Source organism: Bombus bifarius, unplaced genomic scaffold, assembly GCF_011952205.1.
Source record: "Bombus bifarius isolate JDL3187 unplaced genomic scaffold, Bbif_JDL3187 scf7180000008297, whole genome shotgun sequence".
NCBI lineage: Eukaryota > Metazoa > Arthropoda > Insecta > Hymenoptera > Apidae > Bombus > Bombus bifarius.
The window spans coordinates 318862-332699 of record NW_022884576.1 but is presented as its reverse complement, the minus strand read 5'-3'; the positions used below and the strand labels follow the sequence as shown (position 1 = coordinate 332699).

The 13838-nt window shown below is 35.1% G+C and overlaps 1 protein-coding gene across 1 annotated transcript in view; it reads left to right on the top strand.

The window, feature by feature from the left end:
• The window catches only part of LOC117212447, a 401448-nt gene that overhangs the window by 103921 nt on the left and 283689 nt on the right, over positions 1–13838 (top strand). The window contains exon 3 of the mRNA XM_033457305.1: positions 8653–8732. The gene's annotated coding sequence lies outside the window, so the exon portion shown is untranslated. The remainder of the gene's footprint in view (positions 1–8652; positions 8733–13838) is intronic.

The window sequence follows — 13838 nt, the reverse complement described above, 5'->3', positions numbered from 1 at the left end:
AAGTAGAATATTCTGCTACGTTTTACATACTTAGTTGTTTCTTACTTCTTTGTTATTTTATGTTTTAATTTGGTATGCTGCTAACGCCGCGGTTTAAGCTGAATGTATATATACATTCACCTTTATCCAAAGTAAAATAGTGGACAAACGTGGGATTAGGGGAGAACCACGCAATTTCCAGCGAGTTTCCTCTAATTTTCTTTCCCTTCCTCCTTTCCACTTCCTCTTTCTTTTTCGCTGTTCATTTTTAAATGTGAAAGAACAATTAGCTTCAAGTTTATAGTAGATCTCTTCGAAGAAAGTAAATAAGCTCGAATAGAAACTACTAAATCGAATTGTGAACGAAAGGAGGAAAGGAAAATAGAAAGGAAATCGACGCACTTGTAGTCCTATAGAAGTTTAATGGGAATTCTAGGGACGAAGATCGATCGTCGATCGATTCCTCCAAGAGCAAGTTTGGCTTTCGATTATCGCGAACGTCACCGACTCGTTCGCGTCGAGCCATACACACGTCTATCGAATCGCGATGGAGACACGCCGCATTGGTGAAATGAATTCTTTATCGATGCTTCTTATCGGTAGGACTATCGGTTCGTTTTGCGGCAGCTTTTTACCCAAGGATCTCGAGATAGAAGTCATTTTACGTATTGTTGTTGGAAATGGCGTTACTGATCGAATCATTCAATGGTGATTGAAATCAGAATCTGCCATCTACAGTACAGTGAAACTTGAAACTTGAAACTTGAAACTTGAAACTTGAAAAGAAATTTCACTTGACATATATAAATTAATTCTTAGTGTAATATGTATCTAAATACATGATGCATGCATATAGTGATGTTATGTATGTTATAAATTTTTTGAAATTCCATTAACATTGTACTAAAAGGCACTACTACTATATTGTACTTGTTGGTATAATTTGAAATCAATTTGAAAATGTATACATCATAAAGAAGTTACAAGGAGAGTTATTTACCGCAAACACATATTTCGTATAAAAGTAATATGCAGCACAAACACACGAAACAAGGAAATTAATTAAAAATCTACATTGAACTAAGAGGCACTACTACTATATTGTACCTGTTGGTATAATTTGAAATCAATTTGAAAATGTATACATCATAAAGAAGTTACAAAGAGAGTTATTTACCGCAATCATATATTTCGTTTAAAATTAATATGCAGCACAAACACAGGAAACAAGAAAATTAATTAAAAATCTACATTGAACTAAGAGGCACTACTACTATATTGTACCTGTTGGTATAATTTGAAACCAATTTGAAAATGTATACATCATAAAGAAGTTACAAGGAGAGTTATTTACCGCAAACATATATTTCGTATAAAAGTAGTACGCAGCACAAACACACGAAACAAGAAAATTAAGTAAAAATCTATAACATGTTAATATTAAAAAAATTAAACAATTTTGATGTTGGCTAATGAAAACGGAATTTATTTAAATTCTGCACTTTGTTCATAACACGATATAATTAAATACGATATACGTTGAAAGGATTCTTGGGACGTTACATTTTTTCGTGAAATACGATTAATTTAAAATCTCGAGTTCACGGGCAATCCCATCGAGGGCAATAAATTGAAATAAAATTTTGCCGGAATCGTAGGTGCAGGAACGCAGAGGTCGCTTTTGGTTCCCCATTACTTAATCTAGTTGGAAATTTAAACATACTCTCGTTTAAATCATACAATACCAGATAAATATAGAAAACGAGGAAGGGATTACGTTATCAAAAATGAATGGCAAAGATAATATTATCTGTGAAAAAACGTAAAAATTCTCGAAATGCATTGCTCTCAACAAAGCGGAAATAAATTCCACGCGCTATCTGTATACCGAATAACTTTTCGAACACGCGGCACTCGTTCCGCTACCTTTTTCCCTCTTGCACGTAATTCGCACCGATTAACCCGACCGTGAACGCTCTCGAATTCTCGTTCGTATCTCTCTCGTCAGTGGAAACGCGCGCGTGTTTCACCGTATCTCGCGCGGTACGTGAGCATTTCGTGCATCATGAGAAAAATGTCACACGAAGAATAATTACATCGATTTCTATGGACCTCCCTAAACACACGCGCCCGTAATTATCGTCCAGTCCAGCGTTATCTGTCCCAAGCCGGCACGTCGAACGATAATAAGTGTGTACATCGAAAAATTAGAGATAATATGTATCTGACACACTGTTACTACACGCTCTGACTTAACAGGCGATTATCGTTATTAGCTTTATTGGCCTTATGGTCCCAGTGGGTCGTTTTTACCCTCTTTTGCATTTCACTTTTGTTTCACATATTTTCAAATTTACCTCGTTGGATTTATTGACAGCCGACTGGACGCGTTAATTTTGGTAATAGGTGTCTGGTGAAAAGAAGTTTGCTGGTAAGATCGAGGGCGAATTCATTTTCTTAGTTACAGCGATATCATTCGTAGAATCATAGTGTTATAGATGAAACGTTTGATTTCTTAAGATTATTAGAAGTTTTTACTATCTGAAATTATCTGAAATGAAAAATAGCTAATATTAATGCACTTTATATTGATGGATATGTTTATAGTTTGAACACGTGTTTAGTCGACTCTTAGCAGCTGGAAACAAGTAGGGTAAATGTAACTTATGAATACACAGGTCTGATCATTTAACCATCTGTATTGATTTTTAGCAAAATCTATGGCATTATTATATCTTTCTTTTCAAATTCTTCACTTCTACGCAATAAGTACGTAATGGTTTCAAATTTTTAGTAATAAATAGCTCATAGCGCAAGACAATGAGTTTTTACAGAATTATATACTCGTATTATTCACAGGAATAATCGCGAAAGACGCATGGTAATAACAAAAGCACACCAGTTAATAATATATCATGCTGATCCCAGTTCCCTTGAAAACTTAAGGGCGTCGAATGAACCTTGACTTATGAAAATTCGCGGGCTTTCCGATGCAAATTTGGTCCGAATAATTATGATAAGCAGCTGCGATGATTAATTGCTTGTGCTCCGGGGTTCAACTCGAAGGAGAGAGTAATTACTTCCACACACGGATTTCCGTGACGATAATTCCAGCAACGAGCTGGCCCGGCGCAAACGACGCGTAGATTCGAAATTTATTCGTGAAACAACCGTGAAACAAAAAATTGTACCTTTTATGAAACGGATTTTAAATGGAAGGACTGTTGAAGTGCTGCGGAAAATATCGATGTTTCCTCCGACGAGTTGTCGCAAACGATCTGATAATGACCAGAAATGTTTGCTTGAAGCATCCCGTTCTTAGATTTCTCATTTTAGATCTTATCTCTGAGTACGAATGTTTCTTCGAAGATGAAGTTGTGAAATTTGCAGCGTTATCGCTCGTCGAATCGTGAAATAATATGGAATTAAGAACAGGAAATAGAAAGGATAAAGATTGGATTGAGAAAATTAAAGGTTTCAACGGTAGTTCGAAGAATAGGGTGAGTTGGTGTATATGGACGGTCATTGAAGTTTGAACGTTCGTCAGAGTTTCTGATCATAGTGATCGCGATTCCAGTCGATTTAAAAGTGTACTTGATTTTTTGGTGCTGCGGTAAAATTGTACATTTAATTTATGCAGGTTTAAAGATAATTTCAGATTACGTATTCATGCGAGCTAAATGCTAGAGAATTATGCTCTTATCTAAATTACTTTTTGTGGTATTTTTCTTTTTGCAATTATGTCTTTCTATTAATCTCTTGCTTATTTCTTTACCGTCTTTTTTCATTCTAAGGTATCAGAGTAAGGTACATTTACATTTCTTATTCAATTTTACTTTAGCTACTTCTAATAAACTGCAATCTTTTGATATTTTAGTTTCTTAATACTTTTCTATTATAAAAAGATTCAAACTCTATTCTTGTTTATTTTCATGGTTGAACTATTCAATTCCCAAATATACGTATATACAGGATGGTTGGTAACTGGTGGTACAAGCGGAAAGGGGGTGATTCTACACGAAAAGAAGTCGAAAATATGGAATAAAAATTTTTCGTTTGAGGCTTTGTTTTCGAGAAAATCGACTTTGAATTTTCGCTCGGTACGCGTGAGGTACGTTATAACGGATTTCACTGTGGATCGTTGTTTCGATGGAAAAATTTACAAAAAAAAATTAAAAAAAAAATATTTATTCTATATTTTCGACTTCTTTTTTCGCGTAGAATCACCCCCTTTCCGCTTGTACCACCAGTTACCAAGCACCCTGTATATATATAATATTCGACATTGTAATTTCATTTAACCTTTTACCAAAATTCTTTGCAAGCAGTGATGCCTTCAATTTGCCAAAACTTCAATTCCGTCTCTTTTAGTATTCAGTCTAGGCTGTCTTTCATGTCTGGAAATACCAGCAACCAACCTAAAAGGGACCGGTTTCGCACCGCCAATACGTCACAGTAACATTTTAGGGAAATTGTCCTTCCTTCCTGGCTGGCGTGCGTTCATCTTCGTGGCTACTTCGCGAATCTGGATTGTCCGTTATGAGGCACTTGGATACCTGAATTTGGAGATCCAAACAAAAGTGTTTAAGCGAAGATTAAGTATATCCTTTGGGAACCTGAGATTTTGATATGAGAAATGGCCGAAAGGATTTTTGTTTTTTATTAATGCAATTAACACTAAAACTACAACACCAGCCAAATTGACTGGTTTTATAATTTTATTTTAAAATTCTTACTTCATGTTATATTTTTTCCGCAATGATGTGTAATGACTTCCGCGACGATAGCTAAAAGAATAATATAATGAATTTTATTTGGTTTTTAATGTATTCAAACTGAAAATAAGTTTGTATCAAGGCTACTTATACCAATACCAGTCAGAATGACTGCAATCTATTTATCAGTTCAATTTATCAATTAACCAGTTTTCTTGTTTTGTATAATTTCCCACACGTTTTTAAAATTTTTACTGCGTATCATTCAATATGATGATATCAGTTATCAGGAAAATTCCGGATCGATCGCTAGATTCTACAATTTTATAAATGTGTCAACCCGCGTTTAGAGATCATGGTCCTAGATGGATTAATAATACCAAAAGTGTACTACATAACATGCAATTCCTTCTGTAAAAAAGTAATAAATCAATAAATATAAAAATATTCTATTATTACGTATTTTTTGAACACCAGTCATTTTCATTGGTTTTGGTAGAAATAGCTTCGTGTTAACTATCGATAATTCTAGTGTTAATATTTTAATTTTGATAACGTCACGTATTTGTAATGTGCTAGGTTTTATAGAGAAAAGAGTTACACGAATCACAGTCATCGATTTTCTTTTATCTGCATTGTTAGAAATAGAATTGTAAATGTGAGAGTGGCAGTATTCGTAAGGTGATTCTGTATCATCTATATATTGTTTGAAAAGATTTTTTTACATGGGAGGTAGTGGTTAGATGTGGTGAAGAAGTTCATCTCTGTGAAAGTGATAACAAATGAAAGTTTCTAATGGTTTGACCAGATAGAGTTTGAGTTTCAATTTAGTTAATGTACAGTTGGCTAAGGATTATAGATTGAGAATTGTATCTATTGCTCAATACCACTACAGGATTGCTATAAACAATTCTATTGCATGCAAGTTCACCAACAGAAGCGGAGAAGTTCTGCGAACTTAATGCATTAACGTGTTTATTCGTTATAGAAAATATCGACTTCAAGACAATCATTGAAAAGAACATACATAGTACACATGTTACAGTTGTTACACCAGTCATTTAGGCAGAGCCGGGACGTATTCATAGTTCTCGGATATGATAACATCTTCCATGCGAGATTCTCAAACTGGCTATAATCACTGCAAAAGTTCTTTCCATCTTACCAAAAGTTGTGTCCGCTCATGTTGGTCGTCAAATGTGCGACTTCGAAGATTACCAAACGCAAGGAAATCTTTAGAACCTCGTCTTCACAAACATTACTGAGAAATTTCTCATCGTATCATTTTACTGTAGAAAAAGAAAATATAAAGAGTTATTCATTTATGACAAAAAAAAACGAATAAAGAATTGTAATTTGCAACAATCACGAGTAACGGTACACTTTTCGTGCAAAAAATATCCAGGATTAACAAAGAAGCAATTGCATAGGATTCTATTCCTTTCATTATTTTGCTCGCACGTTGAATTCCAGCGAACATAAAGGCGCAACTATACAGACACCGTTTAGACACGCACATTCCGGCACAACTGTCGAAACCATAGACCATTCTGGGAACGCTATCGAAAACAGGCACCGGCGGCGAATACGAAGAAAATGGCCCTTTGGACCATGGCCATCGAACGCTGGCGAGATAAACTCGGGGCAGATTCAACGTGGTATCTTTACATAAAGGCTTAAATTTCCTGTCTGATATCCTGGTTTATTGTGGAAAATTGTAACGGCCGTGCCATTAACCAATGCGCTCGCGGGGTAATTGCCCTTTTCCAAGCCTGTTACCTTGTTTTCCCCAACTATCTGTCCGACGATTATGCCGCTTTCGCATCGATTCACGAACACCTTGTTTCCTATGTTACGTCGCGACCTCTAATTGAGATTTTATCGATGGATAAGCCTGCTGCATTTTCGCAGGAGTTACATCAAGTTCCGCTCCCGTTAATTACACTACCGTTAACGATGTCTTTATTCCAATATATTATAATCTATTACATCGATGTTTATCTTGTATTCTATGAATAGCATATATTCTCAGAGACAAATTTCGAAATCTTCTTCTGTTCTTTTTCTGTTCTGTATAAGATTGTATATTTGTATATCTCTGTTCGAAATTATTGAGATATCTTTTATTTTTAGTAGTTATTTTTAGTAAAATTTGATATAAATTATAGACTTTGAGTTACATGCACTCGTGCAATGAAAACGAATTGACAAAAGTCAAGACAAAAAAATATTTGTGTTTCTCATGTTAAAATTATATGTAATGTCAGACTTGGATTCGCCAAATCTGCTGTTACGCCCCGAGCCTTACTATAGGCCGTGTTCCTAACCGTCTCCCTTGGTACTACAGTGTCGTAGACAGATCGTCTTACATGACCGTCGAGATATACACAAAGTAGCGATAAACGTATAGTTGTCGTCAAGCAGCGAGTTCTCGAAACATCGATTCGCCTTCGGTCCGTTATTTTATCTACACAAAAAAGGTGGCATACGTGATCATAGGCGCGAACGGTTACGAGACCCGAGCGTGGTGGGGGTCGTCTCCCAGAGAAGACAAAGGACAAAATCGAAGGGCAGTCAGTGGCAAATGAGAATTCAAACCGAATGCATCGAGTGGTTCAGAGTAATAAAATCGAGGTCGCTCAGTCAAACGAATACGTCGAGAAATATCATAAAATCGAGTCGAATTACAGTAACAAACTAATTGTATCATCGTTAAATTATTTGTGACGTGTTCATTATAATTTTAAATATTGTTAAATATACAAGTTTATATCAACCCTGTTAATTCAGTGTTACAATCATTTGAACTACCTCTGTTATCCTAATCGAAACAGAGGAACGACTGATTCGCGGCGTCGATTATCAGAATCGTAGCGAGAATTTACGCCTCTCGCTGACGCGTTTTCCTCGCGATGGCGTCTCTTCGCGAACGGTCGTAACATCTTGGACGTCGGTGTAGGGATTGGAATGGCGCATATAGGTATGTCACAGGATTATGGGTGTCTTAAACCATTTGTAAAGAGTTAGAATATTTTAGGTGATTATTCCAATTCTTTTTCATATTATGTGAGAGAAATGATCGAAGGAGTTGAAATATTATGTGTAGTTTCGTGTGAATTGATATTCACAATGAGCACAGTGCTAAAATATGTAATCTTAGGTAACTCTTGACAGTTTTAAAGGCGCATAGAGCATTTATCTAATAATTTGTACCTATTATTCTGAACTCTTGGGAACAATAGAACACTCATGTCAAAGGTTTACGTACTACTACTACTTTGCGTCCAGTCGTATATTTCGAATCTGGAAGCACCGGTACTAAGGCTAAGTTAACGGCACATAAACTTGACAGAAGTCAACTGCCGTTGAACGACGCTTAATCCTATATGACTGGCGAATATGTTCCACGAAATTACACAACATTTCTCTCGCTATTGTGAAACCTTCAAAAATGTTTCTTAAGATAAACAGATAATAACGAAAAACGAAAATGATTCAAAGGGATAGGTCTTAAATTCATTCACCTATGACACTATACAATCAATATCGCGTTGATCAATGTAGAACATTTTACAGTGACGTGATGTTTATTGATATGTAGTGAAATATCAGGACTAGGAGTGAGTAATTTTTGTAGCTCGAAAGGGAATAAAGTCGACTGGGAAGCGGTATATTGCAATCATGTCTGTTCGTTGACCGTGTGGCTCGACGTGCACGATCGCCAACAGCTCATAGGACACGCCAGCGACTATAATTGAGATTTTATCGGACCGTTAAACGCTACGAAGTTCCGGTGCAACACGTGCCAAAGTTTACACAGCAGCACGGGCCACGGTCGTTGTTGCGCTTCGATGCTTCTTGAAATGCGACAAGTCGACCATTTGTTTTCATTCGATGGTCATTCCAACTATTTCTAATTTCTAATTGGCGTTTAATAGGAGAACGATCTTTGTTCCAGAATAGTATACGCTGGGACTTTCTCCGCGAACTGCGTGATGATTGCTACGCCGGGCTTTTCCAGGCAACGACGAAAAATCGGTGAGTTTTTACCAAGATCTTCTTTTCAATCGTTGAGAAAAATTTGAATTATGTTGGGGATTCGATGACATATTTTTTAAATATATTTATGGTATTTAAATACGTGGATATCTTAAATATGACGTCAATATATTTAAACATGAGATACCCAAGATTTTTTAACCCCTTGTCTTATGATCCCCTCCGTTAGTTTTTACACTCCCACTCAAGAAAAATAGAACATTTTTTATTTTTAATGCAACTTCGATATTTGATATAAATGATGAATTTTAAATTGCGTGCGGTATTTAATAGAATGTTTAATAGTTGCATCTTACATATCGGATACTTACTTTCTACTTCATCATATCTTTTCACGAATACTTAAATTTTTCCAGTTTTGAAGGAAATGTGATTATAATCCTAATATACAATATATGTACTCTAACGCGATGCTAAGTAAAATTGTGTATAGTAACTTCTTTCTCTTTAAAGGAAGAATTAATTGCATACTGCACGAGAACAGCTTGTCGACTTTTCGCGCGATGTCACCGAGTAATTAAATAACTATTTTCGTGGAATTAGCCTGATTTATGTAAAAACAGTACGTGTCTTACTTTCCTCGTTGATTTAGATGTACAAATGTCTGATTCTGAGGCAAATTAATCAGTATTAGTTACAAAGGATTTTTTTGATAAATAGAAGACAATGATTTAAAATTCATTACAACGTACAATTAAAATGGGAAATCACGGGTTATTTAGCTATTATGAAAAGAAGTCGTGACTTCAAAAAAATTTGGAAAAATGTGAAAACCATAGAAAAGATATAATTAACTTCACTTGCCAAATTTTATGAAAATAGAACAAATAGAAACAAAAATGAATAAAAATGCATGATGAATACTAAATATTAAACTGAAACCAGCGTAAAACTTGTATTCAGGGGTACACCGTATGTTCATGCAATCCAGCGAGCATTCGTATACGTTACATCCCTTTCCGATACAAAATGATGCGAGGACTGTACGAAACCAGGGAAACTACTCGTGAATTCTCGTCACGTGTTGCACCCGAGACAAGAGCACGCGTCTCGACTCTTAATTTCAGCTTAAGCGTCGATCCTCTTACGTTTTCGTCGATTAAAGACACCTATCGTCGGTAGCGATTCGACAAAGTCAGGCTCGCAGCACGTGGACAAAATATCGAGCACGGAACAAGAAAAGGCACTTGGAAGACGCCCTGTCTTCGCGGCCCTCGTCATCACCGCCATTAGCTACGCTCCTAATACATTAACCGGTGATAATAATGCACCCTTGCGTCACGCGAGACGCTCGTTCTCCACAGATTCGGCGAAATTTCGACGCGAAACTATGTTTCACGTGGTTAAGATTACGTTGCTGTTTCTTTCGCTTTCGCGGTTTCGCTGGAATTTCAAATAGCTCACTTGGAAATTCTTGCTAGATTAGTTCGATGTTGCAAAACATTTCTTATTTAATTCGCTTTTGTTTCTTTTCACATTCTTGTAGATTTATGTATGTGTAATTATACACATTTATCTATTTATGAGAAATTAAAAAAAAACAATATACAAAAATTAAAAAAATATGGCTATTGAGATATCTATTATAAAATTTAATGGATGAATTAAATTTTTATGTATATATGTTCCATTTCTCAAGTTACGTCGATAAAAATATAAAATTACATAAAAATCCGCAATTGTGATAAATGCTTAAATACTTTCAGTCTGACGATTAGTTTTCAATTTTTCAGAAACCGAACAATCTCAATCTCAGTAGAACTGATCAATTTGATTTATATATACAAGGACAGTTGCACAACTCTTGAAACCAAGAAGATTCGTGATTAATTCCACAGTGTGTTCAGAAAAAGCCATTTCGAAGTTGATCCGCGAATCTCAATATTCTTTATCCCACGAACGTTATGCTCTATATCCTACTCCGTGGAACTTTTAAAACACAGTTTCCTGTATGCTCGTCCTTCCGAACAGTTCCCCTTTCTTGTTGATAAATTCGCCGAAACTATAGAAAACTTTCTATTGCGGATATCGTGCTCGATTTTTCTTTCTTTAGGAACGTTACGATATAACGTTTCGACTTGAATCTATCAGCAAACAGTAACCAAAAGACCGATTTTCAATCGTGCTGTAGTTGAAATGACTAAAGTCGATATACGAATGCTGAAAATTTAGTTTCAATTACTTGATGACAATACGTTTCCTTCGTTAGGCTTATTGGTGGATGCTATATATCATCTGATTTCTGTTAGGTTGTCCGAAAAGTTTCTTTCGTTCCATAAGGTGATAATAGATGAACAAGAATTTCTGTTTTATATTATTTTATTGAATTAAGTGTGATCCATTTCGTTCTATTTCTATTATTATGCTCGTGCATAATTCAATAAACGAATATAAAACAAAAAACATTGTGCGTCTATTATTTCCTTTTAAAACGAAAGAAACTTTTCGGACAACCGAATACTATACATTCAAAGTTGGAAACAAATCCCCTGGAAAATTAAGGCTATTTTTAATATCGATTCAATATTTACTTATGGAAATCACTGAAACTCGTTACTTTGGATAAAACCAATATAATCATAAAAATAGATATGCATACTGCCAAATCTTAAAGGATTTCTTTCTAGTTCTAGATAGTAGGTACGAGAACTTTTATTTAGATTATGTGTAGAAAGCTGAAATTCAAATGTCCCAAACGATCATTCAGTTTCTGTACTATGAGACTTAGGAAAGAAAAGCGATAGACACTCGAGGATGCCATAAATTAGGCTTTTCTGCACAATGCATTGTGGATTAAGCGAATTATGACAGTAACGTTCAGAGTAGATACTTGGAAGTATGTGTTGAAGTAATTACTTCAATAAAAACATCTTGAGGTGACCTGGAGACCGCTGTTATTCAGAAAATAGAATTTAGTGAAACAAAAATATTCTAAATAAGGAGAGGTTCATATTATTGTGTCCTTGAATATAAATTATATTTTGGGTTACAAGGCCTAGGAACAAAGGAATTAATAAATAGATTTCTATTTATAGTACATTATAGATTTTTATTTATTTAACTTTTTAGTAATGTCCTTTTGCTATAAATATATATATTCTATAGATTCTATTGTATTGTAACACTATGAGAGTGAGGATGTGGATCAGCATAAACTTATACACTATACTTATACCTTTATTTATTTCAATATATTTTTCTATTACAAATTCATCCACTCGTTCTTCTATCAATCAACCTCAACAGTATGGAGTTAATTGAAGGTTGTATTGTAGAAGCTGAGGAAACACGACAGATTTAATGGGCCAGAAATCTGTATCCAAGCAACTCTTTTGATTCCTCAATGATCTCGCTTATAATTTGTTCTATGGAGTTTGCAGTATTAATGTTTAAAGAAGCCACAAATCAAATTCTATTGTTAGATATCACCAAATACAGAGGTAAATCATATAGAAGTGAAAAAACATTTTGTACTCAGTTAAGGTATTAAGTTTAGGTATTGCAATTTTAACAGCGAAAACGCTGAAATGTCACGCGCTTAACGTTAAAGTCGGCGAGTCCCATTTTTTCTAATTTCGAAAAATTCCGATTCTGCATTGGAAACATATGCATATTTGCGTAAGCTACATACATGTTTAGCTTTTTCGAACGAAAGCTGACTTTCCATACCCAGGTTATTTAATAATATCCGAGTGTTTCTGAAGCCAATACAAATGTTTACCGAAATTCGCATCGATAGAATCAGATCAAAATGGAAAAATACACGTATTTACTGACGGATGTGGTCTTTGCGAGATGATTCGTCACTGATTCTGAACTAGGTACAAGTTGAAAGTGATTGTTCTGTTTTTAATTAAGGCGAATTAATGGATTGTGTCTTACATCTATTGGGTTGATGACTAAGTGATTACCACCTAATGACAAAATCCGCAATCACATAGTTGCCAACCCATTAGTATCTATAAATAGATGCAGGTTGTAGGATCGCAAAGATTAGATGAAAATTATAGAACTGATATGAAGTAAATGAAAAAGTAAGTAAATAATGTTTCCATTAGAATGATAGGGGTGCACATAAAGAATATTTGATCTATAGCTGATGGAGGTGTGAAACAAGAGTTTGAAATTGTCGTATGAACGAGAGATGCAAAATCTCCATCAAAGTTTTAGATGGAAAGAGAAAATATATGAAAAGCATGCAGGTTTTGGGAAAGAGTACTTAATATTCAATATTCTTTTTTATTCCAATATATTTAGTTCACTATTGTTACATTATCATATTTATTAAATATAGTCATTATTTTTTTTATCTCACTATAATTACAAATGCGATGAAGATCTAGACCTGTAAATTTCCTTTCCTACGATGAATAAAATCCGCAAAGGTTGGACTACTGTGAAGCGTATCTAACAAAAATTAGAATCTGCATATCAAGACAGCACTTTGTTATCTACTTCGTATAACTCGGTTAGTCGAGACACTAGCTCGAGTTCCTAATTATTAGAATTATCTGAATCAGTAATTTCTCATATTTCTCTAATCTCTTGAAGAATTTTTCTTCGGCTTCCACCTCTTACGCACTTTCTTCCTAATTCTCCATCACAATATTACGTTATTAAAATTATTATATTAAAACTACTACCCCAATCGTCGTTTATAAAGTTTATTCCCCATATGCAAAATGTAGAAGTCAGGTCTAATGAAATTCAAATACTCGTCGAAAGTCGACGAAATGGCTCGCGAGTTCTTTAGTTAAAAGCAAGAATTTTCTAGCTGTGTTTAATGGTGAGGATACGGTAACCACGATTGAAACTCCACTGGAGGAGGTAGTTCCGAGTAGAACTAGCGATTATTCCCTTATCGAGGAAGGAAATGTAATTTCTCGTGAATAAATATTAGCAGACGAGAAGGAATGAGGCTTCTTCTTCTACTTTTTTTCCAACTTCGGTTTTCGTACGACGCTCGATCGACCGAGATTGTTCGCGCGTCACGTCATCGTAAACCATTCAGGATAACGTGGAATAATCGCGGGGGATTCAATTGAAAAGTTCCATTATCAGCGCGAGAACGGGCCCGAGAGTACC